Source organism: Eulemur rufifrons, chromosome 11 (assembly GCF_041146395.1).
Source record: "Eulemur rufifrons isolate Redbay chromosome 11, OSU_ERuf_1, whole genome shotgun sequence".
In the NCBI taxonomy this organism is placed as follows: Eukaryota; Metazoa; Chordata; class Mammalia; order Primates; family Lemuridae; genus Eulemur; species Eulemur rufifrons.
In genome coordinates this window covers 14298450-14309613 of record NC_090993.1, presented here as the reverse complement: position 1 = coordinate 14309613, position 11164 = coordinate 14298450, and positions in this window count along the sequence as shown.

Sequence of the window (11164 nt, the reverse complement as noted above, 5' to 3'; positions counted from 1 at the left end):
TATCAAAACTTGACAGAGACATTATAAGAACAGAATACTCTAGGTCATTTCCCCTCGAGAGCATACAAGGTCTGTCCGGAAAGCATCCAGCCATCGTTAATATAATGAGAACAGTTTCCGCGACATTGATGTCACTGGCGGCCAAGGACAGGGGACCGGAATGCGCATCGTGAGCGAAGATGGCCTCAATGTGCTCATCAGCGGGGCACTAGATGCCACTGAGCGAACACGTGCACTGCGTGGACATCACATTCCAAATGACTGCGCGGGCAGAGCAATGAGTGTGCACCAGGTTTTGCGTTAAGCTTGACCATCCCCCGTGGAAACTGTTGGGACGACTCAGGGGCTCTCGGGGACGATGCAGAGAGAGCAGCACAATCGCTTCAACGATGGTCGAGAAGCTGTTGAATGTGACCCACGTTCCAGAAGGCCTGCAACAAGCAGGACACCTGAGCATGCTGAACGTTGCCCAGGTTCAACGCCGGGCGAACTGTGTGAGGCCCAAGGTGCCTACTTTGAAGGTGACTGAGGCGTCACTGTCCTCGGTACAGCATTTCTTGTATCTTGTATCTTCTTCAATAAATGTCTCTGTTTTTCATATCACATGGCTGGATGCTCTCCTGACACACCTTGTAGGTACACAAATCCTTACCAACGTATCAGCACCGCATTGTGTAAAAGACCGAGTGTGTGATCCTCTCAACGGGTGCAGAAGCAGCATCGGAAAAGACTCAACATTTCAAAGTTTCCTCTGGACGTTTCGCAAGTCTTTCGCGCTCCCGGGTTAGAGCTGACTGTGCGAGCCCGGTGTGAGCCGCCTTTCTCCACGCCGTTCGCGGGGTGCCCTCGGGCTCACCCCAACTGCTATTCAGCCCCACGCCCAAGGAGCCCCGAGCAGACTGGTGGAGCTCTCCTCTCCACAGGTCCCCTGTCTTTTTACTCCGCCCCCCAATCAAGAGCTGGCCCGGGCTCCTCACATTCCCACCATTTAACCCAGCAGAGCTGCGCCAGAGCGCGCCCCCCATAGAAAGCTGGGGCGACTCTGGCCCTGCCTCTCTCAGGGACCCACAGTCCTCCTGCCTGTCGTCCAGTTTGGGCAACATAGAGTTTGCTAAGATTCCTATTTGTTTACTCCAACATGGATCTCAAAAGTGAAATTCTTGATAAATAATTTTGAAGGTGGAATCACAATGGCAATTGAGTGAGGAGAGCTTGGTAAATGGTTCTTTCAGAATATGTAAGGGAAACAGAGACAGCAGAGAGAGGGCCCAGCATTCGAGTTGGATGCCTGAAAGAGACATGCCCCACAGTGCCTGGGGGACCCGCAGGACATGTTCCAATGCTCAAAATGCATAGCTCTAACTTGGGAAGGGTACCAAGGCCCCAGAGGTCCACCCAGAGGTTCCAATCTATGAGAGGAGAAGCCATTGCCATGGATGGACTCTCTGAGGAGACAGCAGTTAGGAGAGGGAAAAAGGAAAAAGAAAGGAAGGGTAAGATGTTGTAAAGAACCTACATTGTGTTGAAAATAAGAGCTTGCAAAGAGGGCAGAGGACAGATATAAGCAGGGAAGTTATTCTAAAATAGCTAGAAGAGAAGATTTGAAATGTTCCCAACACAAAAAGTGACAGATGTTCAAGGTGATGGATGCCCTGAATACCCCAACTTCATGATTACCCATTTTATGTGTGTGTCTAAATACCACGTGCGCACCATAAATACATACGAGGATTATGTATCAATGAGAAATTTTTAAAATTTGCATCTGGCGATGAAAAGGTCACCGGTGACTGTCCAAAGACTTCCAGTGAGGCGATGGGGTGTCACTTTGACCGCAGTGCTTACCAGGCAGTGGGCGTTGAGGAAGTGGAGGCAGGGAAAGAGCAGGTGAAAGGAAGAAGAGAGATCTCAGGGCAGCTGGAGGGTGGTGAGTGGGTGTCCTTGATTTAGGGGAGACCTAAGCATCTTGTTAGCAGGGGGAGTCATCTTTCCTGAAGTTCTGCTATAAATCTAACTTGCTGTTGGCGTGGGTGTGGGTGTTTGGGTCATGGAAATTCCATCTCCATCCATTCCTGTCTGTATTTGTTTACTGCTTGCCTTGCTCCAGAAGAGAATTCACCGGGCTGTTTCCAGTCTGTCATGGACACACTAGACTCAGCCTCCCGCTTGTGCCCATGTGTCACCCATGCTGTGCAGGGTGGTGCCGGTCTGTTCATGAACCACCAGCGTCTATGCATGATGGGGGCTGTCACGGCACAGAGGCAGGGGCCTGTGAGCAGAGACATGCAGACTCTGGCATCCTTTTCGGCTCAGCGGCGTCTGCAGAACGCTGGCCTGCCAGCTCCACACCAGGTCCACCCTCTGGTGCCCGAGGGTGGATGCCCCGTCCTGGCTGCCTGCGGCGTCTTTCCTGCTTCGCTGGCCATGAGTGAAAGTCCAACGCGCTGAGGGAGCCCTCCCCGCAGTCGGGGCTCCCTGTGTTTCTGGGGTGCAGAGCAGGCAGCCTTGCCCTGCCGTGGCCCCGTTTCCCTCATGGCTGCCCCAGCAGTGTCCTCGAGCCTGCCGGGCGGAGGGTGTGCGAACAGGCTGCTGTGTCACCTCGGTGCAACCCCGGGACGGCTGGGCGCACTCTGCTCCCGAGGGCTCCCTCAGCCTGCACACTCCAGACCCCCGTCCACGGCCCTTCCTTCCCGGGCCTGCCGAGACAGCTCAGCTCAGCCTTTCCAGACTTTTCTCTGGAGAAAGTAAGCAGCTGCTAAGAGCTGTGTTCTGTCCAGTCCAACTCCCCTCCGTGCCTGTTCCCAGTGTTCAGGGAAGGATGCAGAGGTCTGAAGTCGCGAGGCTGCGCCGAGACTGAGCAAGGACGGGCGTCCGTGCCTCCGGCCTCGCCCTGAGTTCCATGGTCTTGCAAAGGGTCTGCATCTTGCAGGGGGACGTAGGTTTCTTCTGAGTCACCAAGGTACTCTAAACAGCCAGTATTACACAAATACTCCCCACAGCCTTGTGAGGGCATTTAGGGGGATTCTGTGCATTTGAGGAGCCCGAATAACTGATTTTCAGGTCCAAGGACACCACGAGGCTGGGAAGTCTGACCTTGCTCCCCGGCCCCTGGACTTTCTAATTTGTAGAGACTCCACGAAGGGCAGCGTGCCCCAGGGCTGTGCCTGCACGTTGCGAAACAGATACGTCTAGATTTCAGAACCATTCCTCGCACGCTCTGTGATTTCAGAGTCCTAGGTCAGCATAAGCTAATTACTTCCCATCGCTTTTGTTAGTGGGTTGGGATTATTGTCCCTCATCCCAGACCCCGGGAAAGCCCACAGTTTGCAGCGGGGGTGTCTGGTCCAGACTGCAGGGAAAACCTTGGGGGTCCCGCTGTGGGCCCTGGGCCACGTGGCTGGCACAGCAGGGCTGCTTTGCTCCGTCTCATGGGAGTCTCCAAGGCCAATCGCAGGATGACATTTTGGGTAAAAAGTTTTCTGGAAGAGGACAGCCACCTTTAATTCAAGTGCACCTCTCCAGGTCCCTCAGTAGGTCAGGCCAACGCCCTCCTGCCCCCCCGGCTCTGTCGGACTGGCTTCCCTTCTGTGCTGGAAAATGTCAAATAGTATCATCAGTTTCTTCCTTTGAACAGTCTGGAAATACCAGAATCTGTTCCTGACTAAATGGTGCCCCCACCCCAAATGCACATGTTGAAGCCCAAACACGCGCTGTGACTGTTTTTGGACGTAGGGCTGTGAGGAGGTGAGGAAAGTTAAATGAAGTCATGAGGCACCTTGACCTTGGACTTCCAGCCTGCAGAACTGCGAGAAAGTGCATGTCTGTTGGTAAAGCCCCCAGTCTGTGACGTGTTGCTGTGGCAGCCCGAGCTGACAAACACAGAATCCTAGGGTTAACGAGGACCTCAGAGAGTGTATATTTAAAATCCCTCCTTTTGAAAATGAGGGAAGTGAGGCCCTGAGATGTGACTTGGTGGAAGTCACACTGCTTCAGAGTGACAGAGCCAAAGCCAGAGCAAGGCATGTGACTCGCAAGCCAGGCCACTCCTCACCATGCCACACTGCGTCTTTGACACCTGAGCTGTCTGCATCCCGACCTTGACAGACTGTGCTGTCCCCTCAGCTTGCGTGAGTCCCTGCCATCTGCCTGAACCAGTCACAGGGTAAGACAACATGGATTTGAAGCATTTATGAAAACGTGATTTTGACCCAAAGCTTGTCAGGCTTGTGAACTCGAATATGTAATGGCCCCAGGCAGGAAAATGTGTGACGTGGTTGGTAGAAGCAACAAGGAGTGGTGGGGACTGTGGCAAACTGAAGTGAGCATGCTCTGCGGGGCACTTAAATTCCAACTTTCAATCATTGTTCTAGCCAGAACAAAACACATCTGGCTTGTAGGCCATATGTTTGCACCTCGATCAGGGTGGGCAAGGCTGGGCCACAAAAACACAGAAACCCTGAAATCTCACTGGCTTCCATGATAAAAGCGTATTGTTCATTAAGTCACTTACTAACATGGGTGGGGCTTGGGGAGGGCTCTGTCACACACAGCGCTTCAAAGATCCGGCTCCCTCCGTCCTGGGGAACCACCAGCCCCATTACGTGACCTGGCAGGTTGCAGCCGGGGACGCAGGAAAGACGGGGTGTGCGAGGGCGACGGTTTGCTCTCTGGGTTCGGCCCTGGTGCCACTGTCCGCAGCCGGCCCACAGCCCCGCCTAGAAGCGGGGGAGCTGGAAGTCTAATCTGACCACGGAGGAAGAACACGAAACAGCTGTGAGCACACAGCATGGTCCCTGCCGCATCTGTTCACAGGTGCTGTGTCACACCTCACTGCACCCGAGTCCACAGCTCACTCTGGGAGCCACGCTTCATTGCCTCACTTTATTGATGACAGAAACCAAGGAACAGAGAAGCCAAGCCACCTCATCCGACCACACAGCCACTAGGAGGAAGAGTCAGGATTCCTGCCTTCTAGCCCCTGCACCCTCTCCTCCTCGGCCCGGTGCCCAGAGCCACTGGCCCATGTGGCAAGGGGCAAAGGAGGTTTCTGGCCAGCCGTGGGCTGTCCCATCAAGAAGGCGTGTGGCATGGCAGTGACGCTGCTCCTCCAGCTCTGAGTACACCGCACTCTTCCCAGCTGAAAGGGCCGAACGCCTTCAAATGGGTAAAAGCCATCAAAAGGGTCGCAGCTTCTCCCCTGTAAACAGAAGGTGCCTAGACATGCAGGGAGAGACTGGAGCCAGGGCGAGAGAGTGCCCTGTGATTTCCGGGAAGGTCTGTGGATGCCGCTGGGGCCGTGACTAAGAAGAACTAGATCTGCGTGCACCGGCGTTGCTGATGGTGCTGGGCGGTGCTGGGCCGGGCGCAGGCTCACCCACCTGGGCGGGGCTGCACCTGGCTGGCCGAGGACAGGGTGACGGACGGGCGGGGGCTGAAGGATGTGAAGTCAAGATGGAAGCTGAACTCGTCGGACTTCAGGAAGAGGGAAGCCACTCCCAGTGGGGTCAGGCTGGCCTGGAAGGTTCTCCAGCCTCTTCCTGCAGACCCTGCTCTCTGTGCTGCCTCTAACCGCCCCTCGCCCCTCCCCAGGGCTGGGCACACACAGGTGACCCTGGCCACCGCATTCTGCAGGAGCAGGTGGGAACTTCCCCTTAGTGAGAAACTGGCTGTGGCACGAACCACGGATGACGGGTCCAACACAGAGACAGAAACACTGTTTTATCAGAATCCACGCGAAGTGACTTTGTGCAGCAAGGATGAGGTGAGGTGAGAAGGGGTCACTGATCTAAACCTCAGGTTCCTAATCTGTGGGCATGAGGGGCCTGGGACCTCCTTTAAGAAATGTGTGTGTGGGCACGAACACATTTTCGTCTGGGCAGACCATCCCTAGTTGCTATCACACTCTCGAAGGGCCCTGTGGGCCTTCATGTGGTTGAGAACCACGACTGCAGGCCCCGTGTTCTGAATGTCAAAAAACAAACAAACAAAAAAAACCAAAAGATGAAAAAAGAACTACTAACTGCAAAACACGAGGCGGCTCCGCTTGAGATTTTTAAATGCATGTTTATGGGTTTCTTTTATTTTTTTTTTTCTGATTTGAAAAGCAGTCGATGCTTATGTGGAAACAGGAAAAATACTAGAAGGCTCAGTGAAAAAGCAGAACGCACAGTTGTCATCTCTGCTATGCAAATATGGAGATTCACAGTGCTCACTATGCAGCCTGCTGCTGAGGAAACAGACCCAAATCTCTTCCCTCTCGGAGACTGCTGGGGTGTGGGCAGGGTGAGGCTGAAGCAGACGGTGGCGACGAAGGCAGGTGCTGGGAGGCTGTCAGTGGTGGTCAGCGCTGGGGCGGGTGGCAAGAGGGCTCCCGGCCAGGCAGACTGCAGGGGGAAGGCACGAACCTCACGTCACACGGATCTCTGGGAGAGGCTGAGCAGGCAGAGCAAGGAGGGAATGGGCAAGTGCAAAGGTCCTGAGGCAGGAGTCCAGGGTGTGCTGGGGGGAGGGGCCTGCCTGAGTGGCATGCAGAGGTAAAGCAGCTGTTGACAGATGTTCACAGATGGAGCCCGATGAAAGGTGGAGAGAAGGCACAGGCCCCACAGTCTCATCAACTCCGTGGGCCCAGAAGTCACTGTGCGTGCCATCTGTCCCCACAGGGTGGCCCACTCTGGAATCCTCCAGGACCCAGAACACGGGCAGATTCAGGACTGAGGGAAAGAGCATGCTCATCGTGAAAGATGTAGAAAGTACAGAAAAGCGGAAACAAGGAACCGGGCATCTTGGGTGCACAGGCTCACTGTTCCCAGCGCCAGCCGAGGGACAGGTGGAGCAGTAGTTACCCAGGGCTGCTGGCCACGCGCCTCGACCACAGGTCCATTTTCCTTCTGCTTTCAAAATAGCTGCCTCGTGTGGTTTCTCCTTGACCTGCTGAGCTCCTGTAAAACGCGACCCCTCATGTGATTTAAATGAGAGATGCAGTTGTTGCTTTGTGGTGTCACTGGAAATATTGCAGGGCCAGGGTGGCTTGGGTAGAGGGGGTGGCCTCTTTTACACACAGACTTGAGGCCCCTGGGGGCCGTGTCTGGCAGGGCGGAGGCTGGGTGTGGAGAGGGACTTGCTGCGTTCTCGCAGAGGGTCTGTTTCCACTTAGGGCGCATATGAGATCATCATCTAACAGCGCGGCCACCAGAGAGGGCCTTTGCCAGGATCCAGAAGTGATAAAAGACCACGCTCTTGAGCACGTTGGAGTGAAAGGGCTGCTGGGCCCCCGCAGCAAACTACGATTCCAGCCGGCGTAGACTGAGCTACGGAAACGTGTTTAGGACTAGACATGAGCGCAGAAAGGAAACATTGCGGCAGTCTAGAATGGAATTGTTTTGACTTTAAAAACCATTTTCGAGGGTGAAAATAAGACTTTACTTTTTTCTTTCCTAACATAAACATGCACGAGCTTTAGGGAGCCCAGGCGCCCAGGCAGCAACAGGCTGGTGCAAGCGGCCACGAAAACTGTGTGTGACATCATTCACCCCCACATCCCCCTCTGGAAAAAACAAGAAACCAAAACCAGTCAGTGACGGAAGTTACTCCTTAAGGGACACGAGGCAGGCCCAAAAAGAATCGTGGGCTTTTTCCCCAAAGTGTGTCACCAGCTCTTTTTGACCCCAGTAATCAACCAGCCACACAGAACAAACCGCAAAACCCAACAAAGGAAGAAGGTTGAGGGATGTTTGCTTAGAAATTCTGTATGTTTTTGCTGTCTGGGCATATACTTATGGGCTGACAGTTTGTAGCATTTATAAAGCACTTCAGCCTCCTCACAGGACTGGTCTGAGGTCTTGCCCCAGCAGGCAGCTCTAACCTCCAGTGCTGTGGCCACAGGGTGAGGGTGGGAGGTCCGCCCACTGGACGACTGTGTAGTCAGGCCCACAGGCTGGTCTGGAGAACTGTGGATCGGAAGGGCCTGGTCTATCCCAGGCCCCCGCAAGTGGCAGGAACAGGCCCTAGTAGCATTAATCATTGAATCTAGGACTTTTCCTTGGTCCATGGATTCATGTCACACGTTAATACAACCTTACAGAAAAATACAAAAACCCAAACTGGCAGACTGTACGTTCCTGTCTGCATCTCACCTTTCCTGCCCTGTCATCGCAGGCGATGGCCAGGAAGAAGAGTGTCCTCAGTGGTGTGTGAGCTCGCCGTAGCATCAGCCCCTCCCTGGTTGCCTCTGTCTTCCGTTCGGATCAGGGATCAGTCCTCTGGCACATTGGTGGCCTGCAGTGGCACGGGTGGCCTTGCATGTCCAAAGGACTTCCATGGACTCTCCCACCCCCAGAGCAGGGTCAGCAGTTCCTGGAAATGCACTTGACCTGTTTGGACCTGCAGTCTGAGCTAACGCGTATTATGGTCCCAATACCAGACCATGGGTCTCATCTGGGCTTGAGAAAAGATATTCTGGATAGTAGCGTACTCAGGAGTGTGACGGCGTCATCTGGCACGGTCTGGGGACTGAGCATGGTCTTCTCAGACGAGGTCTTCCCCTGGGCCCTTCCATGTCTGCTTCCGGGAGGCTCCCCCTCGCGCGCTGAGTGTCCGCAGAGCCACTGCTGTTGAAGGATGTACTTAGATCTCCTAGTGTCCTTCCACCCAAGTAAACGAGGGTACCAGCTTAGCCTAGGCCGCGCTCCCCTGCATGACCATGTGCGCGCACACACACACCTGCAGGCCACGTGGCTGGTGCGGGTGCCGGGGAATGCGGCGGGAAGGGCCTGGGGGCCAGCAGCCCCGGCTGAGAGCTGGCACGGTGCCCTGGGAGTGCAGCCGGAGTAGTGGAGAGGGGGGCTACAGGCAGCGCCACATGTTCAGGCGGGTCTTTGCTAGACTCAGGGATACGCTGTGATTCTCCAGGGCTCAGATGAGAAAGTGTGACAGAGCTGGGAAAGGGGACGTCCTCCTCACTTTTGCACAGGACACAGTGTCACTCTGGGCTACGAGACTAGCAGGGAAAGTTGTGTCATTGGGTCCAGTGGGAGTCCTTTGACCTCAGGAGATGTTCCCCCGCAGGCACTAACGATGGAGGCACCCACTGATGCCTCCAGCCGTTTCTGGGCAGAAGCCCCTGTGTGGAGTCGGAGGAGAAGGGGAGAGGCCTGTCCTGAGCTACATGTGAGGCTGTTCAGGCTCCCGCAGTAGCTGATGCTACGGTGCCTGTACATCTCTGTCTGTGTGTCTGTCTGTCTACTTATGGAACATCTATTGATCTAGCTACCTGTCCTATCCATCGTGCCTGTATCTATCTTTTGTCTACCCATCATCAGTCACCTCTCTACCTACCTAGCTACCTATGTCACCTAAGTATCTATGAATCCATCTTTCTTTCATCTAACTACCTACTTCATCTCTCATCTGTTTCCAACATCTGTGGATCTATCTGTCTACCTATCAGTCATCCACCTTTGGTCTTGGTTGGATGAGGTAAGCTGAGGATTTTGCCGCTAAGCCAGCTAAAGGCCAGCAAAGCTTGGCTAAGGATGCCAACGTGTCCTCTCTCACTGATACTGCCAGCCAGGGAGGGACTTGGGGACCCTTCGCAATGTGGCAAACAGGCCTAACACATGACTGACTGAGGCAGCCTGTGCCTTACAGGTAATTCTCCACCAAAGGGGGTTGTTAGAAAAAGGAACTCCCCAAAAAGCAGAAGTCACCGAGCCCTGGCATAGTCACGGCAGTGAGCTCGTAGCAGCCCATGGCAAGGTGCCCACAGCTGGGCTCTTCCCGAGTCTCTTTTGCACATACCACAGGGGACTGTTTGCTCTAAGGGAGCCTCACTTGGCACGACTCCACTGTATCTATTTGGTCATTTGTTCCCAATCCTCAGGAGTCAACTGGAGGGCTCTGCCAGTGGGACCATTCTGCTGCATTGTTTGACCGGGAGCAGCACCACGGATTCTACACTAACGTGTTTTCTCTGCAGGAAAACAGGAAAAGGTAGCCACACACAGACAAAATATGCACATATTTTGTTAGGGAAGCCACAAGGCTAGAATAAAAGTGAACTAGTTCAGCTAAAACAAAAGCCAACCCAAACATTGAACCACCACAAGCCCAGGAAATTTTCTTAAAAGGAAAAGATGTAAAGAAGAAAGAGGATGATGCGGCATGCACTTCGAGTCTTGCTTCAGACTGGTCTGGCAAGCCTCGTGGCAGGGAAGTCACCTTCCACGGTGGTCTTCCGGGGCTTTGGGTACAAAATCTTCTCCACACTCCTACTGAGGATGGTGCGCACCGTGGGCTGGTTCCTCCACACCTGTCCCAACACAGCCCGGATAGCTAAACCCTGCACTTCCCAGGCCTGAGGCTCCAGCTGGGATTAGCCTTTGCCAAGCAAATTTCCTCCTGGGAGAGCCAACTCTAGCACTGAGTTAAGGATGACAAGTGGCAGGACGTGAAGCACCCAGTCTTGCAGGTGCAGGATTGGAGTAGAAAGGTCATGGTTCTGCAGTAAGCGTCCACAGGGGCAGTGTTCTCATCCCTCAGAGACAGGTTTCTACTTGGAGCTCCGGAGACTGCAGCTCTAGCGGCGGTTTCCTGATTCCGCGGCCAGTCCCCCTAGAGCCGCAGGCGCTGCAGTGGTTTTGGTGACCAGTTCTGCCACGTGGCTCTAGTTGTCATTCCTAGAAGCTTAGCCTTGAGTCTGTGTCCTCGGCTCTCCCAACAATTCTGTAAACCATTTAAAATCCTAAACAAATCCTTCTCTGCATAAACTAGCAAGAGTGTATTGTTGTCTCTGCAACTCAAGCCCGATCAATCAAGAGTACGAAACGGATTGGCCATGCTCACTCCACAATGACTAGCTTGGCATGGAGGCCCAAGGTAACCTTGGTAAATCACTAAATTTAAGCAGAATGTGAATGATAAAGGAGGGTTTGCCCCCTTTTCAACCTTCCCAGTTTTATAAATTCTCGCTAATCTCAATATTTACCCCATTCGAGACCCAGGGGGACTCTTTCCCACATTTTAAACTATGCTGCAAGTATGAGCCACACTGAGCTGGGTACATCTGTTTGGGAGGGAAACATCCTTGGGGACCAATAGGGTCTGGACACTGGTGTACAGGACGACCCTTGTCACTGACATAGGCTCTCGACGCTCAGCAATCCCTGAG